The sequence below is a fragment of the Typopeltis vanoorti genome, chromosome 10 (assembly GCF_054136105.1).
Source record: "Typopeltis vanoorti isolate ZY-2024b chromosome 10, IOZ_Tvanoo_1.0, whole genome shotgun sequence".
NCBI classification, from domain to species: Eukaryota; Metazoa; Arthropoda; class Arachnida; order Uropygi; family Thelyphonidae; genus Typopeltis; species Typopeltis vanoorti.
In genome coordinates, this window is record NC_143558.1 from 122,546,520 (window position 1) to 122,562,056 (window position 15,537).

Genomic DNA, 15,537 nt, shown 5'->3' on the forward strand with positions numbered 1-15,537 from the left:
GTCAATGTTGAATACTTGTTAGGCCTTCAGAAAGCGTGGGCATTTAAGAACCCATTCTCTAGGAGACTACTATTAAGTCCACTCCTTATCGAGGTGTACTCTGCTGCACCAGAACAACAGTGATCGAGCCTTCAATTTGTTTCAGTTGAGAGAGAGAGAGAGAGAGAGAGAGAGAGAGAGGAAGTCGCCGCCTGAAAAATTCAAGTGAGTTTTCTATGAGTTGGTACATAACCTCTCCCTACAAGGCAGAACTCACTCTTTGTCAATTTATATCTAACTAGAATTGAAAAAAATTATGGATAATTAGATGGTTTAAGAATGATAGAGAGAGAGAGAGAGAGAGAGAGAGAGAGAGAGAGAGAGAGAGAGAGAGAGAGAGAGAGAGAATTAAGCGCCGGTATAAGAAAGAACGCAAGCATAGTAGTTTATACAGGGTGTTCGGGTTAAATTTGACAGTTTCGTAAGGAAAAAGAAAATCTTCTTTGTATCTATTAAATTTAATGAATTGACAAAAAAACATTACAGGCAGAGTTAATTACAATACTATCAACAAGATTTACTCAAAATAACCACCATTAGCATCGATCACAGCTTCAATTCTGCTTCGGAACCTCGAACAAGCTGATGCTACAGTCTCCCTGGGAAGGGCCGCAAAAACTGTTTTAATTTTATCCATTAACTGGGCTTTTGTATTACTGGAAGTGCGATTGGTGTCTTTTTCAACTGCGCCCCATACAAAATAATCCATGGGGTTAAGGTCTGGGGAGTTTGGAGGCCAAACATTTGGACTGGTGAAGTCGTAGAAATTTTCAGACAACCATTTTTGACTTTTCCCAGAGGTGTGGCAAGGGGCCGAATCCTGCTGCCATACATACGGCCTACCATTGGCTACCCTTGTTATCCAGGGCTTGACTAGTTAGCAACTCCACGAACAAAGCCCGAATTCCAATGCCAGGGTTCTTCAACACCTGTTCCTGCAGATTTGCGAGGAATTCTGCTGTACGAACGCAATCAGATCGTCTGCTAGGGATCTTTCTTCTTGCTACATCCTCGTAGTCACCATTGCAAGTCTCTAGTTCATGCCTGATTGTTTTTACTGTATTCAGGGAGCATTGGACAGCAGTCGTAATATCCTTATTTTGATGGCGGGCACGAATCATCATGATACAAGTTATTCTCTTCCATGATTCAGGTGGGTTCCAGCTATCCATCCTTTCTGACATCTTGTATATGAATGAAGAAGGGTCCAAACTTTTAAATGAAGAGAAGTGTGTGTTAATACATGTAACTTACGGAAAAATATAATTAATTATAAATATGTCAAATTTATCCCGAACACCCTGTATATATATACTTCATCTATATAGATATTAAAGTAGACTCTCCCATCTTTACAACCTTTAATTGGTCTCTGGAAATTGTCGTTAGGCAGACCTTCGTAAATCGAACCCTAATTTTCCACAAGCTCAGTGTCGTAAACTGTAGTTACTTGACTGTCCCTGAAATACTGTATAATATAATACGAAGTTTTCCGTTTATGCTTTAAGATGGTATTTATCATGGAATGAGACAACTAAAGACTTAAAAGTTCATGTTTCTCTTCTGATGTTATTGCTTACCGCTTCTTTAAAGCTTCTATATTCTCAATGTTACTTTTCTTCTTTTCGGACATTTTTGAGGACTTGTTTCCAAGCAGTATATAAATATTACATACTGCTTGGAAACAAGTCAACGGACACATAGTGTGAGGAACAAACAGCCATGGAACCCACCTTAATAAGATGTAGGACCTCCTTTGTGATGACCACCGCAATCCTACGGGACATACTTTCCACAAGCGTACGATAGCGATCAGTGGGAATTTGGACTATTCTTCCTGTAGGCATGTAATGAAGTCCTGGACTGTTGTGGGGCGGACGTCCCTTGACCTCACCCGACGCTCCAGTTCATCCCACAGATGTTCAATAGGGTTCAGATCAGGCAAGTGTGGCGACGTTCATTTCCACAAACCACGCAGTTATCGTAGGAGCCTGATGACGTCGTGCATTGTCTTGTCGAAAGAGACAATGGTCGGTTCAGTAGAAACGCCACAAAGTAGGAAGTATTGCATTGTCCAGAATGTTGAAAGACCTCTCGGAGGTCGATATTGATGGCACTACAAATAGAGGACCGAGGCCAAAACAGGAAAAAGAGGACAATACCATCACACCTTCGCCTCCAAATTTCATAGTTAAGGTTACGCTCTCTGGTAAGAGACTTTCACTGTGCATCTGCCACACCCGCACCTATACATCTGCTAGATAGAGAGCGTAGCGTGATTCGTCGCTCCGTAACACAGCTTTTCAAGCTTCCACATCCCACTGTAGATGCTCTTTGCACCACTGACCACGACGCTGTATGTTGGGTCGAGTAATGCTGGGCTTGCATATTGCTGTCCTATCATGGAAACCCATGTTGTAAGCCTCGAATTTGAATTCTGCATGTTTGGAACTCCGCATTCAACTTGTCTACCAACAAATGGAGGTTTTTACATATTATCCTTCGTAGTACCCTACGGTCACGTTCGTCAGTATGGTGAGTATAAATGCTACCCGCAGTGGACGACTTGCAGATGGCTCCTTGCGCTTCCATCACAGTATGGTATCACTGATTGTTGACCTGGGATGGCCCAGTTTGTCAACAATTTCCGAACAGATAGGCCTGCAACATGGCATCCTATCATAACACCTCTTTCAAACTCTGTCAGTTTCCTTCTCACAGCCTTTTCACTCAGACACAGTTACACTGACTTGGGAGCATCACGTTGCTCCAATTTATACCGGCTGCAAAGATGTGACTCGTTACATGGCACGATGCACCTTTGCCCATGGGCAGGACCGGTTTTATCATTAGGCGAACCTAGGCAATCGCCTAGGGGCGCTAAGACTTCGGGGCTTATGTTTTGTGAGTATGACAAAATATTTATAGAGAGAGACAATGTATAGGGGCATCAGATACTCTCGGACAGGCCCTGCCCATCGGAGTGTCCGTTGACTTCTTTCCAAGTAGTGTTTATCTACAGAGCTGTGGCGTGTCGGCTGCATTAATTCACCGTGGCCTCTAATCAAGGGACTCTGCCCTCCTAAGATAGTATAGTACTATATTATAAATAATTTAAATTAAGGTGATAATAAATAAAGTGAGTCAAATAACAACAGTTTTCTTCAGCTGCAGATTGTAAACTTAATGCCATCTGCAATGTGAAGTGATCTAAGTACGTGTGTGTGTGTGTGTGTGTTAAAACAAATATGTATATAGGTAATATTTTGCGAATAGAAGGGAAACTACTTACTAGTTAAAATGTTTTATTCCCAGTTGTTCGCTGTAATTTCAGTCATTCAGACATCGGCCCCTGAAGGGTACCCATCCCGATCGTCTCGCTTCTCTGGCCAGACTTTTCATACAGTTATAATGGGGGGGGGGGGGAATAATTTAACCGGTTGTAAGTTTACCGGAGGGTCTAGAGCCTCTACGGCTGTATAGAGGAGCCGTTTGGTTGGAAAGATCACGGTTCGAATTCCGTCTATGACATGAGAAAAATGTATCATGTCTTTTTTGATGAGTTAGCCCCGGAAACTCGGATTTTTCGTCCTTCAAAACAGACAAAACGGCCAGTAGAACACACGCAATTTACAGACAAGAATACTTAGAGGTATAGGGTTATGTAACCGCTTTATCCTCGTATTACGGTTAAGAAATCCAAGAATACTTGGAAGGCTATGGGCGCTTAAGTGCCCATTAAAGCCACTGATGGATGGATGGAGTATACGGATGGGGCGAAGAGAAAAGCTGAATCTGCTATTGTGCGTATCTTCATCTATTGTACTGTGTATGCATATCTATATTCATCTCTGGTTCTTATGTTATTTTTGTACAAATGTGTCCTTTGCATCCATTCTTTATTGCCAGGTCTTTCCAAAACAGCTCAAGTATACGAATTTAAAAAATAATAAAAATAAAATAAACTTACAGAAAGGATCTCTGAGGCTGGGCAGTCAGTCTTAGACACAGTTTAATCGGAGTTTATAGTATCACAACGGGAAAATAAGTTACAATGTACTAAGTTTAAACAACATCGCGTATAAACATATTTCTAATGTTTGTGGTTTTTTTTTCTCATTATAATATTACGATCCACGTAAAAATGGGATCACCTGAAAAATTACCGATTTTTTCTCCCTTTTGCTCATATATGATTCTTTCTCTATATTCTTTTGCTCTCTTAAATCATTATATTCACGTCGTACGAAAATGGCAATTAGCTTTCCTGATTTTATCAGATTTTAGGAATTTCCCTTTTTTTATTTCATACTTGTTTTATCTTAAATCCCATAGAATATTTATCGAATGGAACCAGCCTTAGGTTTTTATCCCTTAGAATCCAAATAATTCATTTGGATTAAAGGGATTAACCTTTGAATTTCTAAGAACTAAATGATTCATTTTCAGACCGCTTAAGTTAAAGGATAGTAAAGAAACAAATTTTGAATTTGGTTGTTTCACAACCAAACTCACTCTTCAAAATTATCCAATTTATGTAGGCAAACAAAGTTTGCGTGTAGTATCTTCACAACTAGACTGCTTATATATATTGACTTCATATCAGTTGCCTTAATATCCTATAATGCAAAGCACGCATCCTTTCGGACGTGTGTGTGTGTGTGTATATATTTGACTAAGCATAGGCTGGTTTCGCCCTTCATTGAGGGCTCATCAGTGGAGACCAGACCCAAGAAGATACCAAAGTTGAATTAATGCAGAAGCCATATATGAATATCATTAAGTGTTTTTTTTTTTTTTTTAAACTTGGTTACAAAGTAAATTATTCATCAAGTTTATGTATGCGAAGCCATCACCTGAAACACCTGTGACTGAAATCTTATACGCAGCCCTTAACTAAGAATGGGAATGGGAAGGGAGAAATCAATGAACATGCTTAGAAAATGTCAGTAAATTTTTAGATTAATTAATGATATCTATTTGATGATTTCAGATACAGCAGTAATAAGATACCTCATTTGCTTTATAGCAAAGAACATTTATGATTTTACAGACAAGATCGTCAGATCTTTTATACATGTATCCAGCTGGTTGGTATCATAGAAATGAAAAAATAAATAAAGGAAGAACATGTAACTGCATTTAAGATACAAAAACGGTTTGATCAGGAGTATTATGTATCCTTTAGAACGAAGGATCGTGCCTATTGGTTAGAAATGCCTAGATTCGAATCGAATTCAGTCTAAGAAGCTAGGAACATTTATAAGGACTTCGCAATTACTAGTTAGCCTAACTGAATAGGAGGGATTTTTCTATTGGAAACTCGAGTTTGTACCAAGAAAAATAAGCAAATCATCGAGAACATGCAACTAACGGGCATAATATACTGACTAATTTTCTGTTTGACGTAATCATAAACAACCTTTGAACATCAAATTACTATCATTAATAAGTTTTAATATCTAACAACGTTCATTTTGTGTTTGACTTCCCTGAGAGGCAGTAAGGAGTCAGAAGTACATGATTTATTCATGATTTATTATTTTAGAAAGCTTTATATATATATAGATTGCTTTATGACATTTTATTGAAACAGTCATCATACTGGATTGTTTCACTGTAATTAACACATCAACAAGATCCTTGGGATTTAAGGAAGTCTTAATTATATTGGATTATCACAGAACATCTTTTGGGACATGTTTCAGGAAACGATGATATATTCTAAATGAGACTGCTGGGAATTCTGTTACAACTTCAGTTAATCTTTGCAGCACTTGGGCATCGTGTATGAAGATCTGCAAGATACAACAGTAAACGCTTACAAACATAATTGCATAATCCTCTCGTTATGGATCGTCTGAATTATTTAAGGCAAAGTGTATCATAACACTACCATTTTCACTTCCTTTCTTCCAGGTGATTTGATTAGCCTGTACTGTTCACTCCACATTAACCGGCATCAATACTCCACTAATGGCAGGAACTGCAGGGAACTTGGGGAGTTGAATATATTCCCTTGAGACACAAGCGCATTTTCAGATGGGCTCCATACACGCTCACTAAAGAACGTGACACAGATGGTCGTTACATTATGGGCTTGCACTCTGCACGTGGGTAGTGCTGCTTTGATTGCAGAAAGAGAATAATTGTTCTTCTCCCATTCCGTCTCCCTTGAGACTGAAGAACAAAAGGAACCAAAAGAGAACAGAAACAGCTGTTTACTTTGATCCTCTTCAATTCAGATGTACAAGTGAGGTGATTTTAGTTATCTGAAAGAAAAAAAATGCAAGCAGACTAAAATCATTCAGCACATACAATCTTTTTTATATTAATTCCTTCAAATATCCGTTTATTTAATACCCCCCCTCCTGTATTGCCATCGATATTTTTCCACGGCTTAAATTTCCATAGGATGAAACGTATTTGTACATGTGGTTCAAAACAGAATAGGAATAGAAACTATCTTCGAACTTAAATATATAGTTATGTGAATATGAGCTTAGTGTTTATAAAAACCAAAGACAGCCAAAATATCGTTTAAATCAGTATTTCTTAAATTGTGTTCCGCGGAATCCTGTGGTTCCCTGAAAACTTGTATGGGTTCTCCTGAGCATAGATATTTATACTTCTATTATATGTAATTTTTGAAAATTCCTCAATGAATGGTTAAAGTACTGTCTGGCGAAATCTTTGTCAAAGCAGTCTGTCATTGCATTATTACTTCGCAGCGAAGGTGTTAATATTGCATTAATAATAATAATATTCGTATTGGGTTACCCCCGTCCCTTTGAGCCCTCCTGTTGAGGGATTAAGTGTACATACGAGTACACACACACACACATATATATGTATATATATTTATGACTGGAGATCGATGTGTGTTCTCGGGGCAGGTTTGCCTGTTCTGAGGGACGAAAAACCCGAGTTTCCGGGTGGAAAAAAGAAATCCTCTTCCGCCGTATGAGACCGGCTAACTCACCTTTAGTAGAAAGAGACCAGATAAACTCCCTCGCGTCATAGACGGGAATCGAACCCAGGTCTTCCGCCCAAAGAGCTTCGTCTATACCGACTGAGGTACGGAGGTTCTATTTATTCCATTTATTTACCGATATGACTATAGATGAGTAAACAGCATAAGTTAGATTTTTTTAAAATGACAGTTGTTAACAATTAATACCGACGCTACAAAAGAACATACACTATGAATGAGTGATCTAAGTGTGAATGTAATTGGTGCGGAGCAACATGCTCCACCTAAGAATGACATAAACGTGGAAGTTTCCACTCTTCAAAGGTATGTTATTATCACATCTCCGGAGTAGTAAAGAAGAATGCAAATAATCGATCCTCCCTATATAGTATTTGGATTTCATGTGTTGTTGTTTCACACGCTTTTTCTGCAGTGCTATGGTTCCATCAAAATTTCCAAGGCATTTGGAAACAAAATATCAGCAATATCAAAATATGTCAGTTGCCTTTTTTTTTTTTTTTTTTAGAAGAGAGGACGACTTAAAATCTCAGAAAATGCCGATACAATATTCGCTTACGGGTAATTTAAAATTGATAATTTATGTTGTTCGATACAAACTCATACATCCATTAAAATTAAATTGGACATTTCTAGAACTGTTTGTAATATTACATAATAATACTTCGGGTAATATCATTTTGCACGTAACTTTTATGTCACAATTTCCTTTCCGATATTTTTTATGAAAAGGTTCATACGGGTTCTAAATTCTCAAAAATTTTAAGAACCAGTAGTTTAAATCAAAAATCAACAAACTTCTTGGAAATTTGTTCCAAAAAAAAAATCGTTTGGCTATGTTGAAAAATAGTAACACTCTTCCCATCACTATGGACATAGTGTCATGTCTCACTATGGCTGGCCGAGGGGTTTGTGTATCCAGGCTATGGCTCGAATCCCGCTAGAGGCACGGATGTTTTGATTGCCTTAACTTTGTGGAAAGGGCATGTGCGACCCTGCCTTCTTTTAGCAGAAAGCTTTATGTCAAATGATGTCATATGTGAAGAACTAACTAACCCATCACTATTCTAATTTAATTTAGTTCTGCTTTAAAGCTCCTTGTTGGTTATTATTTATGATCGTCTAAATTATTAGTTAGTATTCATTATCAGTACTCGTAATTTGAATTTTAATATTTTTGTGATTTTCTAGGTTAAATTCACACTATAATACTAATTTGACATTAATATTAAATAATCATGTTTTCGTTGATCCAACATTTATTTAGAATATTATACACAGTTTCAGCCATTCTTAACTCTGTTGTTTATATCTTCTTCAGTTCCACCCTGAATTAATTACTAATAAAGGCAGAGAAGGCTATCCAGCATCACTCCTTTAAATCGTTTAACATTTTTGGCTTATGTTTATTTTCATAACTTTTTTTTATTTCAGTCATTCTTGTAATGCCGTAATTTTAGTTTCCTTGTTTTATTTCCATATATTGTTCTGTATAGTCTTCGGTGAAGTCTAATTACTCAACACACTCCATTGTTGTACTCTTCAGTGATCATTCATTACATTTTTCAGTTATTCAATTTAACAATAAAATATATTAAGATATTGATGGTCTCTTCTGCCTTGAAGAATCAGAACAAAATAACATTGTGAAGTTTCAGTTAAAAATAAATTATCTATTTAGTTTTCTGAATTATAAAAATTAAGCACAAATGAATGCATTAATTTAACAATTTGTTCCGAAATCTCTCTCTCTTACTTTTTGTAAATCATCGCTTCTCCCAAAATTGAAATCTGGATCCACCATTATCGTGGACCGTATATACATCTGGAATGATCACTTCTTGCCCGTTTGGTTTGGGAAGGGTCAAGCATAGCAAGATGACTTCTACCAACACACCAAGACTAAATTCTATATTATATTATTATGATTATTACGTGACACCTCCAGGAAGTCCAAGGATTCGTCGAGGGAGGGCACCTACTCTGCAACTCTGTCACCACCCAATTCTCCAACTATCCATCATCTACACCAACGCCATCTAATGCCCACCACCACTAGTATTTTCACAGACCGAAGCCATGCCCATGGCGGGATTCGAGCCCGCAGCCTTTTGGTTGGAGAGCGGATACGCTAACCACTCGGCCAACCAGGCCGACAAAAAGGCTTAGAAAAATTTCCTCTAGTCACCGCCTAGATTCGAAAGCGTCTTCCTTCGTGCGGTCAAGCTCCGTTGTGTGCAAATGCCACATCCACTGAGCTACACAGCCAAATTTAGTATTAATTATAATGTATATAATTCTATATTATATAAATATAGTTAATTATATTAATTAGTGGTGGATGGGGGGGGGTCTTGGTTGATCCATTTTCTGAGCAACTCACTGCCAACTGCTCTAATTTAAACTGAATTTCAATAGTAATACAGTATGAGCCTTAAGGGACTTTTTTTTTTTTTTCGAAGCAAGTACTGTACTCGTATTTTTAGTTAACAGCTGTGCATAGATCCAAAAATAAAAAGGATCGATTAAATTATTTTTGGAATAAATATGCTGCTTCGAGACATGAAAATTTGGTTTGCGAATATAGCCTTGCAATAGGTAACGTTTCTTATTCCTTTGTGTTTTGGTGTGGTAAGCCAGAAAATTAGAAGCTGGAATATGCGGAAAATAATTTTCAAAAGCAATTTCCTATATGCATGGCTTGATCTGTATCGTGTAATTTTATTTCTGTCCTTAACATAATTGACAGTAAGCACTGTTAGGCGAATAATACACGAAATGGCTAGGAACACTTTCCTGTTCATGAGTTCAGCTAATTGCATTCTAGGAGAAAGGTACCGTTTTGCAGGGTACGTTTTCTCGAAGGGAAAAAAATGGCGGGGAGCGGGTTAAGACTAATCAGAGGATAATGAACGTACTTTGTACATCCGTTTTCCAATATATGGACTTTGTACTCATGTGCTTCATACGAACTTTATGTTTTCTATTTCATATTTGAATACGTAATTTAAAATTTTTCAGATTTATCCAAGAATTGCTTAATGCAGTTTGGCTATCCGACTAAATCCGGTAAAGGGTCAATTTGGAAGCTCACCCTTTAGCAAATTAATGTGAATTGAGGTATCACATTTTAATCTTTCAGTGTTTCAACTTGATAATAGTTTGGTCATGGCAATTTCACAACTGATTTTAAGTGATATTTCCAGACCATCAACGTCAGATATTTTTTTACGTTTTGTGATGCCACATTTAAAATTTTACAATAGAATTTTAAATTTGAATTTAAAATTCTATTGTAAGGGTATTTCAATTGAGAAAGGGTATTTCAGAAAGGGTATTTCAATTGAGAAAGCTTCATTTAGAAAGCTTTCTAAATGAAGTTGGCAATTTCGTTGGCAAACAACGTTGTTTGCCAACGAAACTTGATTCTATATCATCCTTAACAAAATAAATAAAGTTTAATAATAATAATAATATGGATGCAATGGCATTAATTGCAAAGATCTCGATCGAAGAGGAAAAAATGTCAGCTATCTTCTAAGAAACACTCAAAGAATGAAGTATATGAGGGACGAAGGGGCTGGAAAATTCTGATAAACACCTAGAACAAAAATGATATTAAAGTAACTGATATCACCACAAGAACGAACATATCTTAAAACTATTTAATCCCATGATTTCATCAAATTGTAATAATTTGTAATTTTCTTTTAGGATATATAAGAAGACAAAGTTAGTTAATTTTTGTTCGAGTGTTTATCAGAATGCATTAACAGTAAGCTCGATACCACACGATTACACTTAGCGTGCAAAAATATATTTGTCCGTTTCTAAAAATCAAACACTATTCTTCAAAATCTACGCGTTTGCATTTATCGGATCTTGTGTGATATTTTCCCATAACCAAAGCGGACAATTTCTTTCCCACAGCAATAATTGAACTTGGCATTTCCGATTTCGTTCCTTGTCAATTCGGTGCGATATTTGAAGGGGGAAAATCTTTATAAATAGAGTATTCTTTTATCGTTGCGTTGTGTGACCTTGACTCGCTCGTTGGTTCCGGTATCGCATTCAAGCAAGTCTTGATAATTAATTTCCTTTTCTGCATCAGTGCGGCGCACACTTCCGGAAGCTATACTTAACAAAAAGCCCGCCTTCCTTGCATGACATAGTTGCCTTCATTTCCTGAGATGGGCTAAGGTTTAACCACCTTGTCAGCGATGCATAAGCGATATAAACACTGCGTAAAAGTTGCCTGTGACATAAAGGACGACCCATCTGTACTATTGTGGCGCCAGAATCTTGTTAAGTCTCAATTAAAACGGGGAAGTGAAGATTGTCAGTTACTGTGATTCACCCTAATACTTGTTCGACTAAGGAAGCAAACGTTATTTCATATTACCCTTCTGGCAGAACTAAATGTTTCAGGCTCATTTCCCCTGAGTAATCTGAACGCCTGAATCAAAGATATGGCGAAGGACAATTCTTGTATGTTCTTCGGGAAAACAAAAATTATGAAATAATAACAATATTAATACGACGTTAATATTTAATTATAGGTAATTACTTTTTACCAAAATTATGGAATTTTAGTAACAATATGATTAATGTAATTGTTAATAATATAATTCTATCTTTTCATTAATATATTAAACTCTCATAATATTATGAAAAGCACGTAAATTCTGATCTTACTGGAATGAGAGAATTGGGGGAACTCTTCCAGTACCTGGGATTCGTACTGATCTGAGAAGTTCTCGGCCTCGATCATAGATGGCAACACTATCGGTAATTTTTTCTTTTCTAAGTTCGTACATCTGTCATAAGCATCGATGTGAAATTGCAAGTCATTCTATCAAGTAGTTTGTTTTATACAGCTATCTGAAGCAAAAGTGTTGGCTGTATCCCTTGAAATGGATAAAATTGAGTATCGTGCAGTTATAAAATTCTTTGTAAAATAAGGTTTAACGCCAAAAGAAATTTATTCGAAGTTCGCAAAAGTTTATGGGCACTCTTCTCCTTCGTTTTCGACAATTACGAAATGGGCTGCCGAGTTTAAACATGGCTGTATCATCCTTGAAGATGATCCGCGTGAAGGATGTCCAAAAAGTGTAACAACACCGGAAATCATTGATCAAGTGCACGATATGGTATTGGATGATCGGCGAGTCAAGCGCGTGAAATTGCTGGAACTATAGACATTTCAAAAGAAATGTGTAGGATAAATTTTGCATGAAGAATTGCAAGTGAAAAAATTTTCACAAGATGGGTGCCGCGCTTGCTCACAGCAGATCAAAAACACGTTCGAATGAAAATCTCTTGGAGTGTTTTTAACAAGAATAAAACTGATTTTGTGCGTCGATTTATTACTATGGATTAGACTTGGATTCACCATTACACACCAGAATCCAAACATCAGCCAAAACAGTGGACAGAAGTCGGTTGTTCAGCACCAAAGAAGACAAAGTCGGTTCCATCAGCAGGAAAGGTCTTGGCATCGGTGTTTTGAGATGCTAAAGGCATTTTGTTTATTATCTTGAAAAGGTTAAAACAATAACCGGTGAATATTATTCCGATCTTTTAACCAGACTAGGCGAAAAAATTCGTGAGAAAAGACCCGGTTTGCAGAAGAAAAAAAATCATCTTTCATCAGGACAATGCACCTGTCCACAAAGGTGTTTGTGAACAGGTGGCAATGGGACAATGAAGGGATCTACACTATGGACATCCACCCTATTCCACAGATTTGGCTCCCTCTGACTTCTATCTCCTCCCAAAACTAGAACTCTTCCTCGCTGGTCAGCGTGTTTCTTCGAATGAAGAGGTGATTGCAGCTGTAGAGGGGAATTTTGCAGATCTTACTGAGAAATTATGGAGACGGGATGATGGTGCTGGATCATTGTTGGAATAAATGTATTAGTCTTAAGGGAGATTATGTTAAAAAATAAAAATAATTTTGAAATTATAAATTCGTTTTTTCATTGTTAGGCCGAGAACCTTTCAGACCACCCTCGTATACTTCAATTATATTTTTAATAGTCCATTTTCAATGTTTTCAATACTTTTTTTTTTTTTATCTATGAGGAGAGAAATAAAATCTCCTGTACGTGACTGCCTTTCTGTTTTCTGCAAAATAGGAATCAGAATTATTCATTTCTCCATGTGACTCTTTTCCAGTCCTCTGGTGTCCAAAGCGCTTACGACCTCAGTCAAAGTTGCATTTTTTATTTCCCTACCTACACGGTGTTCTCAGTGGTTCTTTACCATTAAACTCTATTCGGAATATTGTTCAAGATATATCGAAGCGTTCAGTAGACTTCCTTATATCGCCTGCTTTCACTTCAGTCATTTGATCTTACGATCCTTCGTCTGCCCCTCGAAGCGACAATATGCTCCGTGATTTGGTGTTTTGCATATTATGCCATTCTCAGTATACCTGCGACTGCACGTGGCATTCTCGTAGGGTAACGGCTTCTCAGATGATCTTACTATATAGCTCCGAACTCCCCCCCCCGTTCTAAGTCGCTTAGGTCATGACCTTTTCCTATTACCCACACCTGACTGTCTCTCAGAGGCACATACTACCTATTACAGCTGATGTCTGCCACGTGTCACTGGTGGCTTCCAAATTGGGTATGTATATTTAATAGTTTGGCAACTGATTATTATAATATGGCTTTTAAGATGTCGTCATACGAAGTGAAGGACTGTTAAATAATCATTTTAAACCTTGAACTGTCTATAAACGCTAGGTTGTCATTAAGTACTTGATTGGCCGTTCGACGAACAGTGTCTTAAATCTATACAGACATAAGAACATTTCAAGTATGCCTAGTATCCTCATAACTTGGGTATTATTTTTTTGCAAAAACGAATTTATTTAAAAATATTTATGAGTTCTCAAGAAAAATAAACGCTTCTGTATGATGCCTTAAAATTCAAAGAACAAACATGAGATCAAACATAAAGTTGGTGTTTCCCAACATGTATAAACAAAGTGAGCGACTACAATAAAAACAATCAAATCATTGTGCCCCACCGAATAATCCAAACATGTGTTTTGGAAAGTATTTGCCTCTGCTGCACAATTGCAATGAACTTGATATTGGTATTCGAAAATTTTAGTCAATGCTTTTCAGGGATTTTTTTTTTGGGGGGGGGGGTACGCTGTTGTTCATTGCATATTTCGATTTGTGAAATGCTTCCATAATAGAAAGATAGAGAAACATCTCTCGCTATCTCATGGGGGGGGGGATGCAAAATATTGAGGGATTCTGTTATCTTCTGAGCGGAAGCACTCAGATCCTTTAAAGATTGTATCAGCATGAAGCAGGATGGTCCATTAACTCTCAAAAGAAATGTCAGAACAGACAAATTCAGATAGGTTTTTGTATTATTTTGTATTTCATACATTACAGATTGCTTTATGTATGAAAATTGATTGAAGTGATTTTTTCTGCGAAATTCGAAAAGTATACCTGGAAACCAATTTATGAAATGATTATTTTGAATTACTAGTTTGTCATTATTAAGTTTCATTGAATTTTCACATAATGAAACTGTATTGGACTGGGAGAAAAAGAAAAAAATCAGAAAATTCTAGTTTAAGGCAGTAAATGAAGTACGTCACATCGAACCTTCGATTAAAAAAAAAAAAAAAAAAAGCTTCTGTTGCCAAGCAATTCAACAAGACTTTTAACTAACTCCATATCATAAACGTGTGATAATCAAGATTTACTATAATTAATGTAAAACTGATCGAGAAGTGTGTTATCTCTTTTCTTTAAAGAAAAGGTAACAGGCGAAAATTAGGATTGGCTAATAATGTAGCGTAACAGATGTCTGATGCTGCTATAAAGCAAAATTCAAACCCTTCGCTTCTTACTAGTTTCTGCTGTTTACTATTTTCTCTTACCGAAGAATATTGCACCCCCCCCTCCCGTTTATTTCCCGGATGCTTCTTCGCACATGTGGCATCCTGTGATAACACAACAAATTGAACTTATAAATGGTCACCAAAGGTGCTATTTCCTGTACTTGGAGTAAGCTTATGACCAAACCCGTTGTGGGTTTCTGGTTACGCATTTGGGATTTTACACTACATCCTCTCTATTGGTCTTGAATTTCAAAAGTAGTAGGATTTGTGTCTGGGAAGCGTTTCGTTATTTTCTCGCAAAACGCATAAACCAGCCTAAGAACACACGCAGTTTCTGCCTTATTCCATTGTACTTTCAAAGTCGAATTTTTCTCACTCGACAAACTTTGCACTTTACAAACCAATGAAAAATTTACAATATCAGATTCTTTAATACTAAAATCGGGTTGCTTTTAGTATAGAATGATAATCTCGTTGCCTTCAGTGCAAATAAATCGGCGTATAATTTACACCAGTTCAACAAATGATTCTGAGCAGAAAAGTTTAGTTAGTTTAATGTATCTCCTTTTCTCAATTCGTTCACGCCATTTTTCTTATTGTGGCAGAGTTTTTCCCTAGATAAACTAAACTT